This window comes from Procambarus clarkii, chromosome 35 (genome assembly GCF_040958095.1).
Source record: "Procambarus clarkii isolate CNS0578487 chromosome 35, FALCON_Pclarkii_2.0, whole genome shotgun sequence".
Taxonomy (NCBI): Eukaryota; Metazoa; Arthropoda; class Malacostraca; order Decapoda; family Cambaridae; genus Procambarus; species Procambarus clarkii.
In genome coordinates this window covers 18091978-18104673 of record NC_091184.1, presented here as the reverse complement: position 1 = coordinate 18104673, position 12696 = coordinate 18091978, and the positions used below count along the sequence as shown (strand labels likewise).

At 43.7% G+C, this 12696-nt stretch overlaps 1 long non-coding RNA gene across 1 annotated transcript in view; it reads left to right on the top strand.

Annotated features, from left to right (window-relative positions):
- The window catches only part of LOC138371379 (uncharacterized), a 38610-nt gene extending 28387 nt beyond the window's left edge, over window positions 1-10223 (top strand). Inside the window, exon 2 of the long non-coding RNA XR_011230424.1 lies at window positions 9886-10223. This is a non-coding gene — a long non-coding RNA (uncharacterized lncRNA). The remainder of the gene's footprint in view (window positions 1-9885) is intronic.
- The last annotated feature ends 2473 nt before the right edge of the window (window positions 10224-12696 follow it).

Sequence of the window (12696 nt, the reverse complement as noted above, 5' to 3'; positions counted from 1 at the left end):
CCATCCGAGTGCCGGCGGGGAAGTGGTTCAAATAGCCTCGGCTATCACTTCCTTTTGTCCGGTCGTGATGGTCAAGCGGATTAAGGCATCCCTGTACATACCAGTTGCGTTGCTCCTGGGAGTATGGGTTCGAGTCACTTCTGGGGTGTGAGTTTTCAGTTGTATATAGTCCTGGGGACTATTCAGGCTTGTTTGCATTTGTGTTCCTCACGTGTGCCCCAAAGAATGAGGTGATTTGATAAAATGCTATGCCCAAGATTACCATCCGAGTGCCGGCGGGGAAGTGGTTCAAATAGCCTCGGCTATCACTTCCTTTTGTCCGGTCGTGATGGTCAAGCGGATTAAGGCGTCCCTGTACATACCATTTGCGTTGCTCCTGGGAGTATGGGTTCAAGTCACTTCTGGGGTGTGAGTCTTCAGTTGTATATAGTCCTGGGGACCATTCAGGCTTGTTTGCATTTGTGTTCCTCACGTGTGCCCCAAAGAATGAGGTGATTTGATAAAATGCTATGCCCAAGATTACCATCCGAGTGCCGGCGGGGAAGTGGTTCAAATAGCCTCGGCTATCACTTCCTTTTGTCCGTTCGTGATGGTCAAGCGGATTAAGGCGTCCCTGTACATACCAGTTGCGTTGCTCCTGGGAGTATGGGTTCGAGTCACTTCTGGGGTGTGAGTTTTCAGTTGAATATAGTCCTGGGGACCATTCAGGCTTGTTTGCATTTGTGTTCTTCACGTGTGCCCCAAAGAATGAGGTGATTTGATAAAATCCTATGCCCAAGATTACCATCCGAGTGCCGGCGGGGAAGTGGTTCAAATAGCCTCGGCTATCACTTCCTTTTGTCCGGTCGTGATGGTCAAGCGGATTAAGGCGTCCCTGTACATACCAGTTGCATTGCTCCTGGGAGTATGGGTTCGAGTCACTTCTGGGGTGTGAGTTTTCAGATGTATATATATAATATATATATATATATATATATATATATATATATATATATATATATATATATATATATATATATATATATATATATATATATATATATATATATATATATTTATGTCATACCTAGTAGCCAGAACACTCTTCTCGGCCTACTATGCAAGGCCCAATTTGCCTAAAAGGCCAAGTGATTTTCTTTATTTTCAATAAATTGTTTGCAGTTAGTTTATTTGAATTATTATTATTATATTATTTTAAGAACATGAATTATTGACGTAGTTGAGTTTGTTTAGGTTAGGTTAAAATAGGTTAGGTTAGGTTAGGTAGGGTTGGTTAGGTTCAGTAATATTAGTTTTACATATCTACATTAGTTTTAAGTCAAATATAAACAAATTAACTCATACATAATGAAATGGGTGGCTCTATCATTTCATAAGAAAAAAATAGAAAAAGTATGTTAGGAAAACTTGGCTTATTAGGCAAATCGGGCCTTGCATAGTAGGCTGAGTGCTGCGTTCTGGCTATTAGGTACAACATTATATATATATATATATATATATAAATATATATATATATATATATATATATATATATATATATATACATATATATATATATATATATATATACATATACATATATATATATATATATATATATATATATATATATATATATATATATATATATATATATATATATATATATATATATATTGCCCCAATAGATTGCCACAAGGATAGTAAACATATCCATGAAACCCAAGGCCATTCAATGCTCCAGATTGATATGTTACTCGACCTCCCTCGTGGTCATCCTGGCCAGTCTCTTTGCGTAATGAAGATCACTTTTGATAGGTCCCTTCCGTCTTCCGTAATTCTTGCTGGTGCCAGATGCTCATGAAGGAGCATCTGTTCTCCTCCCTCTGCAATAGGTGCTGGAAATTTGGGCATGATCCCTTCAAATGCACAAGTGCCATGTCTCTGATGCCTCTTGTGTGGATACTCAGGTCATTATTAGACAGTGCTTTTCTTCCCAAGCTCACTGCATCAATTGCAGTGATGCCCACCCTACCTTCTCTCGCACATGTGTGCAATACAAATTTGAGGAATCCATCCTCAATTTGAAACATCAGAATCATTTATCTTTTCTTGAGGTGAGACGCCAAGTACTCCATCTTTTATCTTCCTCTGGCATGTCTTATACTCGTATATTGCGTTCCACTTGTCGCCCTCTCCCACTCCCTATCTCAGTTTTGCAACCGTTTCCAGGCCATGGACCTGGACACCACCACCACCACCACCACCTCACCTGCTCTACTGAATTCTGGGCCAGAGGGTCTTCCTCCTGGTTCTCTGTCTGGTGTCTCCCTTCCCTTCCTCCCTTCCTTCCTTCCCAGTGTTCCCTCCACACCGCGTGTCCATCCAGGTCGTTGTCCCTCCTCCCAGCAATCTTCATATTAAGAACATAAGAACATAAGAACAAAGGCAACTGCAGAAGGCCTATTGGCCCAAACGAGGCAGCTCCTATCTATAACCACCCAATCCCACTCATATACTTGTCCAACCCGCGCTTGAAACAATCGAGGGACCCCATATCCACCACATTACGCGGCAATTGGTTCCACAAATCAACAACCCTGTTATTGAACCATTATTTACCCAAGTCTGTCCTAAATCTAAACTTAATCAAATTTATACCCATTGTTTCGTGTTCTGTCTTGTGTTGATATTTTTAATACCCTATTAATATCTCCCCTGTTATGTCCATTCATCCACTTGATAACCTCTATCATGTCAGTCCTCACTCTTCGCCTTTCCAGTGAATGCAACTTAAGCTTTGTTAATCTTTCTTCATATGAAAGATTTCTAATTTGGGGAATTAACTTAGTCATCCTACGTTGGACACATTCAAGTGAATTTATATCCATTCTATAATACGGTGACCAAAACTGAACTGCATAATCTAAATGGGGCCTAACTAGAGCAAGATATAGCTTAAGAACTACACCAGGTGTCTTGTTACTAACGCTTCGATTAATAAATCCCAGTGTCCTATTCACCTTATTACGAACATTCATGCATTGATCCTTTTGTTTTAAATTCTTACTGATCATAACTCCCAGATCCCTTTCGCAATCCGACTTCGCAATCTCAACACCATCTAGCTTGTAACTCTATCATCATTACCTAGCCTCAGAACTTTACATTTATCAGCATTAAACTGCATTTGCCAATCCTTTGACCATTTCAGAACCCTATCTAGATCAATTTGAAGTGATAGTGAGTCCTCCTCCGAATTAATTTCCCTACCGATTTTCGTATCATCGGCAAATTTGCAAATGTTGCTACTCAAACCTGAATCTAAATCATTTATATATATTATAAACAACAGAGGTCCCAGGACAGAGCCCTGAGGTACTCCACTAACAACATTATCCCACTCTGACTTAACCCCATTTATACTAACTCTCTGTTTCCTATGGAATAGCCATGACCTAATCCAACTTAATATAGCACCCCCAATACCATGAGCTTCTATTTTTTAATTAGTCTTTCATGTGGCACTGTATCAAAAGCTTTGCTAAAGTCAAGGTACACAACATCACAATCCTTACCACTATCAACTGCCTCAACTATGCTGGAATAAAAAGTTAGCAAATTTGTTAAACATGAACGGCCATTTGTAAAACCATGTTGCGACTCATTTATTAATTTATGTTTTTCAAGATGGAGACGAATTTTAGTTTAGTTTAGTTCATTTATTATGCACCCCATACCCATCTTGTGGGCGGTAGTGGAAAGGGTTACAGAGGCACATAATGGGCTCAGGGACTGAACCCCACAATTCATTTAGCTAAGCAAGTTACAATCTTGATGAGCTAGTTACAAAATTCAATATAAGTCATCACATCAACAATGATGATTGACGAATTGTATTTGCAATTATTGATTCACGAATTGAATTTGCAATTATTGATTCACGAATTGAATTTGCAATTATTGATTCACGAATTGAATTTGCAATTGCATTTGTAGACGAATTGTATTTGCAATTATTGATTCAAGTAACTTTCCCACAATAGATGTTAGGCTAATTGGCCGATAGTTTGACGCAAGTGATCTATCTCCTTTCTTAAAAATTGGTACCACATTAGCTACCTTCCATGACTCTGGCACTCTGCCTGACTCTATTGATTTATTAAATATGGTAGACAGTGGCTCAGAAAGCTCCTCTTTGCATTCTTTAAGCACCCTGGCAAACACTTCATCCGGCCCTGGTGATTTGTTTGGTTTTAGTTTTTCTAATTGTTTAATTACATCCTCCCTGGTAACTGCTAAACTAGTCAACCTGTCCTCATCCCCACCCACATAGACTTGTTCGGCTGAAGGCATATTGTTAAGTTCTTCTTTAGTAAATACAGATATAAAATATTTGTTAAAAATACTACTCATCTCCTTGTCATTATCCGTTATTTGACCTGTCTCAGATTTTAATGGACCTATCCTTTCCCTAGTCTTAGTTCGATATAACTGAAAAAACCCTTTAGGATTTGACTTTGCTTGCTCTGCTATGCGAACTTCATAGTTTCTTTTTGCTTTCCTAATCTCTTTTTTTAACATTTCTAACCAGTTGTATGAATTCCTGTTCTAAACTGACTTCCCCATTCTTAATCCTTTTGTACCAAGCTCTCTTATTCCCTATAAGGTTCTTTAAATTATTTGTTATCCACTTTGGGTCATTAGTATTCGATCTATTCAATTTGTATGGTATACTACGTTCCTGTGCTTTGTTTAGAATATTCTTAAATAAGTTATATATTAAATCCACATTGAAATCCCCTTTTACGTCACCTATCGCTGGGTTCATGTCTCGCTCCAAGATCTGCCCACACCCCATACCCAAGACTTTCCAATCTATTTGACCCAAAAAAAATTCTTAGCCATTAAAATCAGCTTTTCGAAAATCTGGCACTTTAACAGAATTTTCTCCTACAGGTCTATTCCATTCTATGCTAAATCTGATTACTTTGTGATCACTGTTCCCTAGCTCACTCCCTATTTCGATGTCATTAATTTGTGTTTCCCTGTTAGTTAACACTAAATCTAAAATATTATTTTCCCGCGTTGGTTCCTTAATGTTTTGTGTAAGAAAGCAATTGTCAATTAATTCTAGAAAATCTTCTGCTTCACTATTCCGTTTTGTTCACCCAGTTTATTGCACTAAAATTAAAGTCACCCATGACATAAATACTGTTAGATCTAGATGCTCTAGATATTTCATTCCATAGATGCTTTGCTTCCATTCTGTCTAAATTTGGTGGCCTATATATAACTCCTATTATAATATTATTTGCTTTTTCGTTTAATTCTATCAAAATAGTTTCTGTGTGTGGCTCAGTTTTGATTCCCTCTTTGAGACTACATTTCAAATTGTCCCTAACATATATGGCTACTCCCCCTCCTCGTCTAATATATCTATCTGTGTGAAATAGTTTAAATCCATTTATCTGATATTCAGCTAATAGTTCTCTATTTTCTACGTTCATCCACGTTTCGGTAAGTGCAATAATATCTATTTTTTCTGTGCAGACAAGAGCATTTAATTCATTAATTTTATTTCTTCTACTTCTACTGTTAGTGTAATATATCCTAAGTGAATTGTTATTTTGAGGCCCTTTTCTTTCCCTGATCATTTTGCCAATTCTTTTCTCCCACGAACACATACTTTTATTACCTCCTTCCTCCAAATCAATTCCCATACCACTATCTACTAACAGTTTAAACCCAAACAAACACCTCTAACCACTGGTTCCAACGAGTTCGCAACAGCAACAACCCCAGCCCTCGATAGATGGACCCCATCACGAGCATACATTTCATTTCTTCCATAGAAGTGTTCCCAGTTGTCTATGAAAGATATTGCATTTGATTTGCAATATCTTTCCAGCCGGCAATTGACACCAAGTGCCCTCGACATCCATTCATTTCCCACTCCCTTTCTTAGAAGAATGCCACATATGATCGGGATTCCTCCCTTGCTCCTAACTAATTCTATGGCTGTCCTGAATCTCTGTATTAGTTCCTCACTCCTAACTCGTCCAACATCATTACCCCCTGCGCTAATACAAATAATGGGTTTGTTCCCATTTCCCGTCATAATATCATTCATGTTTCCAACAATATCGGCAATTCCAGCTCCCGGATAGCAAACCCTTAATCTGTTCCCCCTATCTCTGGCACAAAACGTTCTGTCTAAATACCTCACCTGGGAATCTCCCACAACCAAAATTCGCTTCGGTACCTCCTTAACTTTCTGAGCAGCCTGAGGGGCCTGCGCTCCGCTGCTCCTCGCTGGTTTCTGTTCCGAGTGAACTGGAGGCTCACCACAGCACTCATCTTCCAACACGGCAAATGAGTTTGCTGTCCTTAGGGCGTCTGTAGGTGGCCTTGTCAAGGTCTTCTTAAGACCCCTGTCCTTCACGACTCCCCACGACGAGGTCCCGTCAACACTGGTCTCCTTCGTTTCCTCCCGAAGTCTCAGCCGTCGTACCTCCTCCTGCAGGGAATCTATCTGTGCTCTCAGAGCTCCAACCAGACTCACCAAATCCTTCACTAATCCTTCCATTATTGCAATAATAATGTTACAACAATCGGAGCTCCAGCTAACACAACCTCTCACTGTGACTGCACCTGACTGACTTGTGACTGCACCTGACTGACTTTATTGACTGCTCCTTTTCTCCTTCTGTTGAGACTGCAATGGCTGTCGCCCAGTACGATGCTGCTGGCACACCTATCTATATCAGAAACATAAGCCTGGCTCCTCTTCTTCCTCCCCAGCAGGTAAGAAGGCATCAGTCTCTTCCTCACCTTACGACTCCGACTCTATCCCTGAATCCCCCTCCCATTTCGGTGATTAAGTCCTCTGTCCCAAATATAGAAATTCCCTTGGCCCTCAATTCTCTCTTGGATGCTGCCCTTGATGAGGTGCACTCCCCTGTTTCTGCCCCTCCTCTCCCTGATTGCCTTGACCGCAGCTCTCCAATGCTGCTCTGGACCCAGTCAGTCCACCTCTGGTTCATCCTACCACTACCTTGACTCCATTGGTCTTGCTAGATTTACCTGTTCCTGCTAGATTTACCTGTTCTTGCTAGATTTACCTGTTCCTGCTAGATTTACTTGTTCTTGCTAGATTTATCTATGCCCCATAACCCCAATTTCACTGATCCTGATCTTGATATTAGTATACTGTTTTAATTTGTCTTTGTTTGTCCCATGTTCTCTATTTCTATTCTCTCTATTTTTGACAATGTTTATTCTTCATTTGAATATTCGTGTATTTTATACCAACTTATATGAATTCCAGCTTCGGATATCACAGTTTTCACTGCTTTGTGTCTGTCTCCAGGAGCCAGACACAACTGGTAAGCCATGAGCACTACCTTCTTCACCTTGTCGTAATCACTGGAGTCATCAAGGGACAACGTGGAGTAGGTAATTTGGGCCTTCCCAGTCAAGACGGACTGTATCATGATGGCCCAATTCTCCTTTGGCCAATCCAAAGAGGCAGCAACTTTCTCGAAGGCTGCGAAGAACTTCGAAACTTCCTTTTCGTTGAATTTAGGGACCATCTTTATATTCCTTACCGGATCAAAACTACTTGTTAACGTTGTTTTCCTCTGACCACCAAATCGCAATACTTCTAACTCGTGTAGTCTTTCCTTCTCCCTTTCTTGCCTTTCTTTTTCCTTTTCTTCTAATTCCAACCGTTTCATTTCCATTTCCTTTTCTTTCATTTCTCGTTCTTTCTCTATTTCCCTTTCTTTCATTGCCATTTCTTTCTCTTTAATTTCCTGTTCTATTTCTAATTTCTTCCACTCTATCTCACGATTTATTTCTAAGGCTCGCATTTTGACAGTTAGAAAACTTATATTCAGTTTACCCGCATTACTTTCACCATCACTACCTTTATCTTCCTTTTCAGTGGCAGCTACCACCTCACTTTCCTTCGTGTCCTGTGCCTCGCTTTCCTGCTTCTCCCCGGCCTTCAAATGTTTGTGAACCTTTGACAAGATCTCAACACGGGAATCGCTGTCACATATTTTGATCTCCAGATAGGCACTCACTAGCACAAGTTCTTACTTTCCCAGATATTTCAATCTGGCAAGACAGTCCTCCTTGTTCAGAAAGTCCTAAACATAGTCCAGATCCTCAATGGTCACTTTCTCCGCCATTGTCACTTAAGTGGTGCACGAACACTTAACACACTGCTTTACTTGAGCACTTAACACACCGAGCACTGTACTTCGCCAATACTGCACTTAATCGCACCGAGCACCGAACTCGCCAATACTGCACTTAATCACACAGAGCACTGCACTTGCCAATATTGCACTTAATCACACTGCACTGAACAGGACGTATAACATCCTAATAATTACAAACAGGGGAATTATTCACAGGAGATTGCACTACGTCACCACGTCACCATCCCTGTCAAACATGCTTGACAAGGGGTCGGATCCCGCAGGGGATGCCAATTATGTTACAGCCCTACTGGGACGCAACCGGGTTCTTTTCTGATGGTATTAGTTTTTTGGGCATCCAGCCCCAAGTTAGTAGAGGCTTTCAAGGGGTGAGCTCCATAACGCAAGTAAAATCAATGGGGGTGGTACATTAAATACACAAGTATACTTAATTATATATATTCCTTTCCCACCACCATATGTAAATTAAAGTCACAAAAGGGAATTATTACAACACAGTATTTACATCTTAGTCTTCATCTGAAGACACTGGAGACTTGGCGATGCTCACTCTGGGTAGCCTTTCCTGGTTTTCTCTTCCATGGCCCAGAACCCACCATGAATCTACCCTGGCCACAGGGCCAGCCAAATTACAATCTCACTGGGTGCCTCGTCGTGATGGCCTACAACCACAGTCCAGCCTGTAGCTGGCAGGTACTAGTCATCCTCGCTGTTAGGCCACTCCATGACTAATACTAAGGTTGCGAGCCCTAGGCAGGAGCCTCGTGTGACTCGCTGGTCACTCTCCTCGGTCGGCACCGCAGTGGGTGGTCTCTTCCACCAGCCAGCCCCGGAGACGGCGAATCCTGTCACTGCCACTCCTCAGGCAGGCTATCACGCACTCAGCAGAGTTCATCCAGGGGTGGCTCACAGCTTCTACAAAGCAGACTGGTGAAGAGACCTTGGCTGCCTTGGGTAGACTGATTCAACGTACCTCACAGCCGTCCTAGGTTGACTCTGAAAGTAGACACGTCATCAGTACTGGGGACACTACATGGGATCACTAGGAAACATCACTTACTAGCTTAGACACAAACGTCCACTTATTCGCTCCATAGATGGCGATCACTGTCTAAGCGCCACCTCACCAGAGGTCAGCAGCGGCTACGTCACGAGCCGACTAGGACAGGCATCCAGCACTTATTGCCGGCATCTCTCGTCATCACTAGATGGCGTTGTCCATGTTGTGGGATTTTCGGGAGCGGACTCACAGATGGCGTGGACTTCACAGCTTCTTGCTCGGGCGAGGAATTTTGGTTCGTAACACGTGCGCCCAAAGTCCATGCTTTGGGCACACTATACAGTAATGTAAGTTTGCCTCGGGTAATAAATAACAGTGATCATCATTACCCAGTTTCAGGGGATGGACGGTGTTTCAGGCCATCCTCCAAAGGTTTCACAATGTCAACAAGAAAACGGTCAATTTAAAGTAGTCTCTCCTACCCTACCAGAGGCTCCAAAACAGAAAATGGGACAGTACATCACTTTTTTGAGTTGCTTTCATTTTCTTGTAAATTTTTTGGCCTTGTGTGATGCATATGAGCAAAAACTGATGCTCTTTATCAGAGGACAGGTTAGGTATTTACTTGGAGTAGAGAGAATATTATAGAGAATCTTTTTTTTTTCTCTTTGGCAGGAACACCACTTGAATATGGCGCTGCTTGTGTGGGTGTGGCAGCGAAATGATCTGGCCGCAGCGGTGCGACCCATCGTGGCTGTACTGATTTACGTGCTGGATGATCCCAGAAGCACCTTAAGTCGGACCTTAGCGTGCATCTTAGCCCGGACACAAGTTCGAACCCTCATTACGGCCTTTGTGGATGTGTTCATTAAATGAATAATGATATTGTGATTTCTGTATCACAAGTGATGTTCTTTTCCTTAAGAATGTATTCCATGATTTGTATACAGATAAAGGTTTGATTGTTAACAGTTGTGTACCTCAACTTGGCTTGATAATAAACAATAAAAGTATATTTGAGTTTAAAAACTTATTATTGCTGTCAAGTTTCATAATTTCTGGAGTACAAGACGACTGGTATTGCCCCTTTTAACCCCTCCGTGGTGCCTCCTTGCCGTGGTGAGGGGCTCACGTACACCTCCCTGTGACCGGTGTAGGTTGCCTTTGCCCCCTCTCCTGCCCCTTTTTGGGTGGTGGACGTGCTGAAGGACACCACGTAGGGGCCTTATGAGCCATCGGACCACCCGCTGGAGGGGTCGCCTGTGAGGGGCCGCCCTGAGTGGATGGTTGGGTGTCCAGGCTGGTGCGATAGGGGGAATGGGGTCTTAGCACCAGTGTGGGAGAATGGACGATGTTGTAGGACTCCCCTGTTGAAAAGGGGGAGCACCGCTGGGGTCAAAGCACCCTTCCTGCACTGGCCCGCGCTCAGCCTCCCTGGCTGCCCTGGTAGGTGGTATCTCTTGGTTCCAGGTCCCAAACTTTTGATATTGTTTGCTGCATGGATGACGACACGACTTCTCTTAGCCAGGCTCATGGGGTGGGTGACCAGGCCCCTGAGTTGGACCGTCCTGGAAGACCAGGATCTGTAGCCCCCACTACAGGGCCCGGTTTAGGCCCAGACTGGACTCTTCCTTCCTGCTCCCCTCCCTCCTCTGTGGTTGGGTCGAGCCCCAAGCCTGCTGTGGTGACCGCCTCGTCCCCTTGCATGGCTAAATCTTATTGTGACTACTGCGCCTTTTGACCCATCTCTCTCTAAAGGTTCTCATCGCCGTCCCCGCCATGGCTACTCTCTCTTATGCTCCCTTCCCATACTAATTCGTACCATGCTTTGTTTGGTCCTCCTACGTGGACTAATTACTTTGACCTCCATCCTTTACATTCAACTCCTGACAATTTTTCCCTTCATAGGCATCTTGTAGATTCCGTAGATGCCTCAGTTACCTTCAACCCCACCCGTCTTGGTACCCGTGTCGTTGCTGCTTCTCAGGATGCAGCCACCCGCTTGGCCACCTGTTCCTGCCTTGGCGAGACCCCTGTTCGGGTCTCAGAACGCTCGGGTAAATGCCAGTGTTGACACTGTTCTCCTCCCACACCATGTTGCGACTAGTGTTAGGAATCTAAAAGACTGAAAAGACCACGAGGATATCAAGCATATCCTCAAGGCCCAGGGTCATTCTGTCCTCTAGGTGGATACGTTTACTCATCCCCCTCATGGTTATCGCCTTCTGCCCCTTCGGGTTGTGAAGATTAACTTTGATGGTAGGATCCTTCCGCCCTCTGTCATTCTTGTTGGTGCCAGATGCTCCGTTCAGGTGAATATTCCATCTCCTCGGCTCTGCAATAAGTGCTGGAGGTTTGGGCATGGTGCCTTCAAATGCTCTAGTCCTGTCTCTCTCTGTCCCATGTGTGGAGGCGAGGGTCACTCTAAGTTGGAGTGCACTTCTCCCTAGGTCCGCTGCCTCAATTGCGGTGAGGCCAACCCTACCTTCTCCCGCACGTGTATACGTTACAAACTTGAGGCGGCTGTCCTCAACTTGAAGCACCGGGACCATTGGTCTTTTCCTGAGGTTCGGCGCTAAGTTCATTGTCTCCCCTCCTTCGCTGGCGTATCCTATGCTCGCGTGGTACGCTCTTCCTCTCCTCGTCCTTCCCACCTTACTCAGTCTCACAACCGTTTCCAAGCCTTAGACCCGAACACACCCACCACCACCTCCCTTGTTTCCCTCCGTTTTGTCCCAGAGGGTCTCCTCCCCTTCCGGTTCTCTGTCTAGGGTATCCCATCTTTCTACCCAGTCTGTCATGTCTCCTGTGTCTTCTTTCTCCTCTCCTTTTGGTCTTCCTTCCCGTAATTCTCCTCCGTCTCTTGGCTCACCACGCCACCTGACAGTGCGGGCCGATGTCCATTGCTCTCCTTGTGGTCATGTTGTTTGCTCGCGCTCTTCTTCTACTTTCGAGATGCTGGAGTCTGTTGCCCAGTACATTGCTGCTGGGAAATCTGTCTCTTTGAGTCAGAAGCGGAAACCTGGCTCCTCTCCTTCCTCCTTCCCGGTAGGTAAAAAGGCTTCGCTTTCTTCTCAACCCCCTATCTCTGCTTCTTTCGTTCCTTCCCCTCCCGCTTCGGTGGTGGAGCTCCCTGTTCCTACTGTGGGGGTTTGTTTAGCCCCCGGTTCCGTCTCGGATACTGCCCTTGCTGAGGTGCGCTCCCCTCTTTCTGCCCCTCCTCCTCCTCTTCCTTTTCCTCCTCCAGACCCTGTTCGTCCACCCACTTCTTTCCCTCCTTCTTTACTCAGTTTACCCATGCCTCCTAACCCTGACTTCGCTGATCCTGACCCTGTGCTTCTTTCACGTGCTGTATTCTCTTTTCACCTTTGTTTCTTCTTTGATCTCTGTTGCAATCCTTTCTCTTTTTGCCAATGTCTATTCTTCCGTGGAACATCCGTGGATAATACGCCAAATTCCTTGACCTCCAACTTCTAATTTCACAGT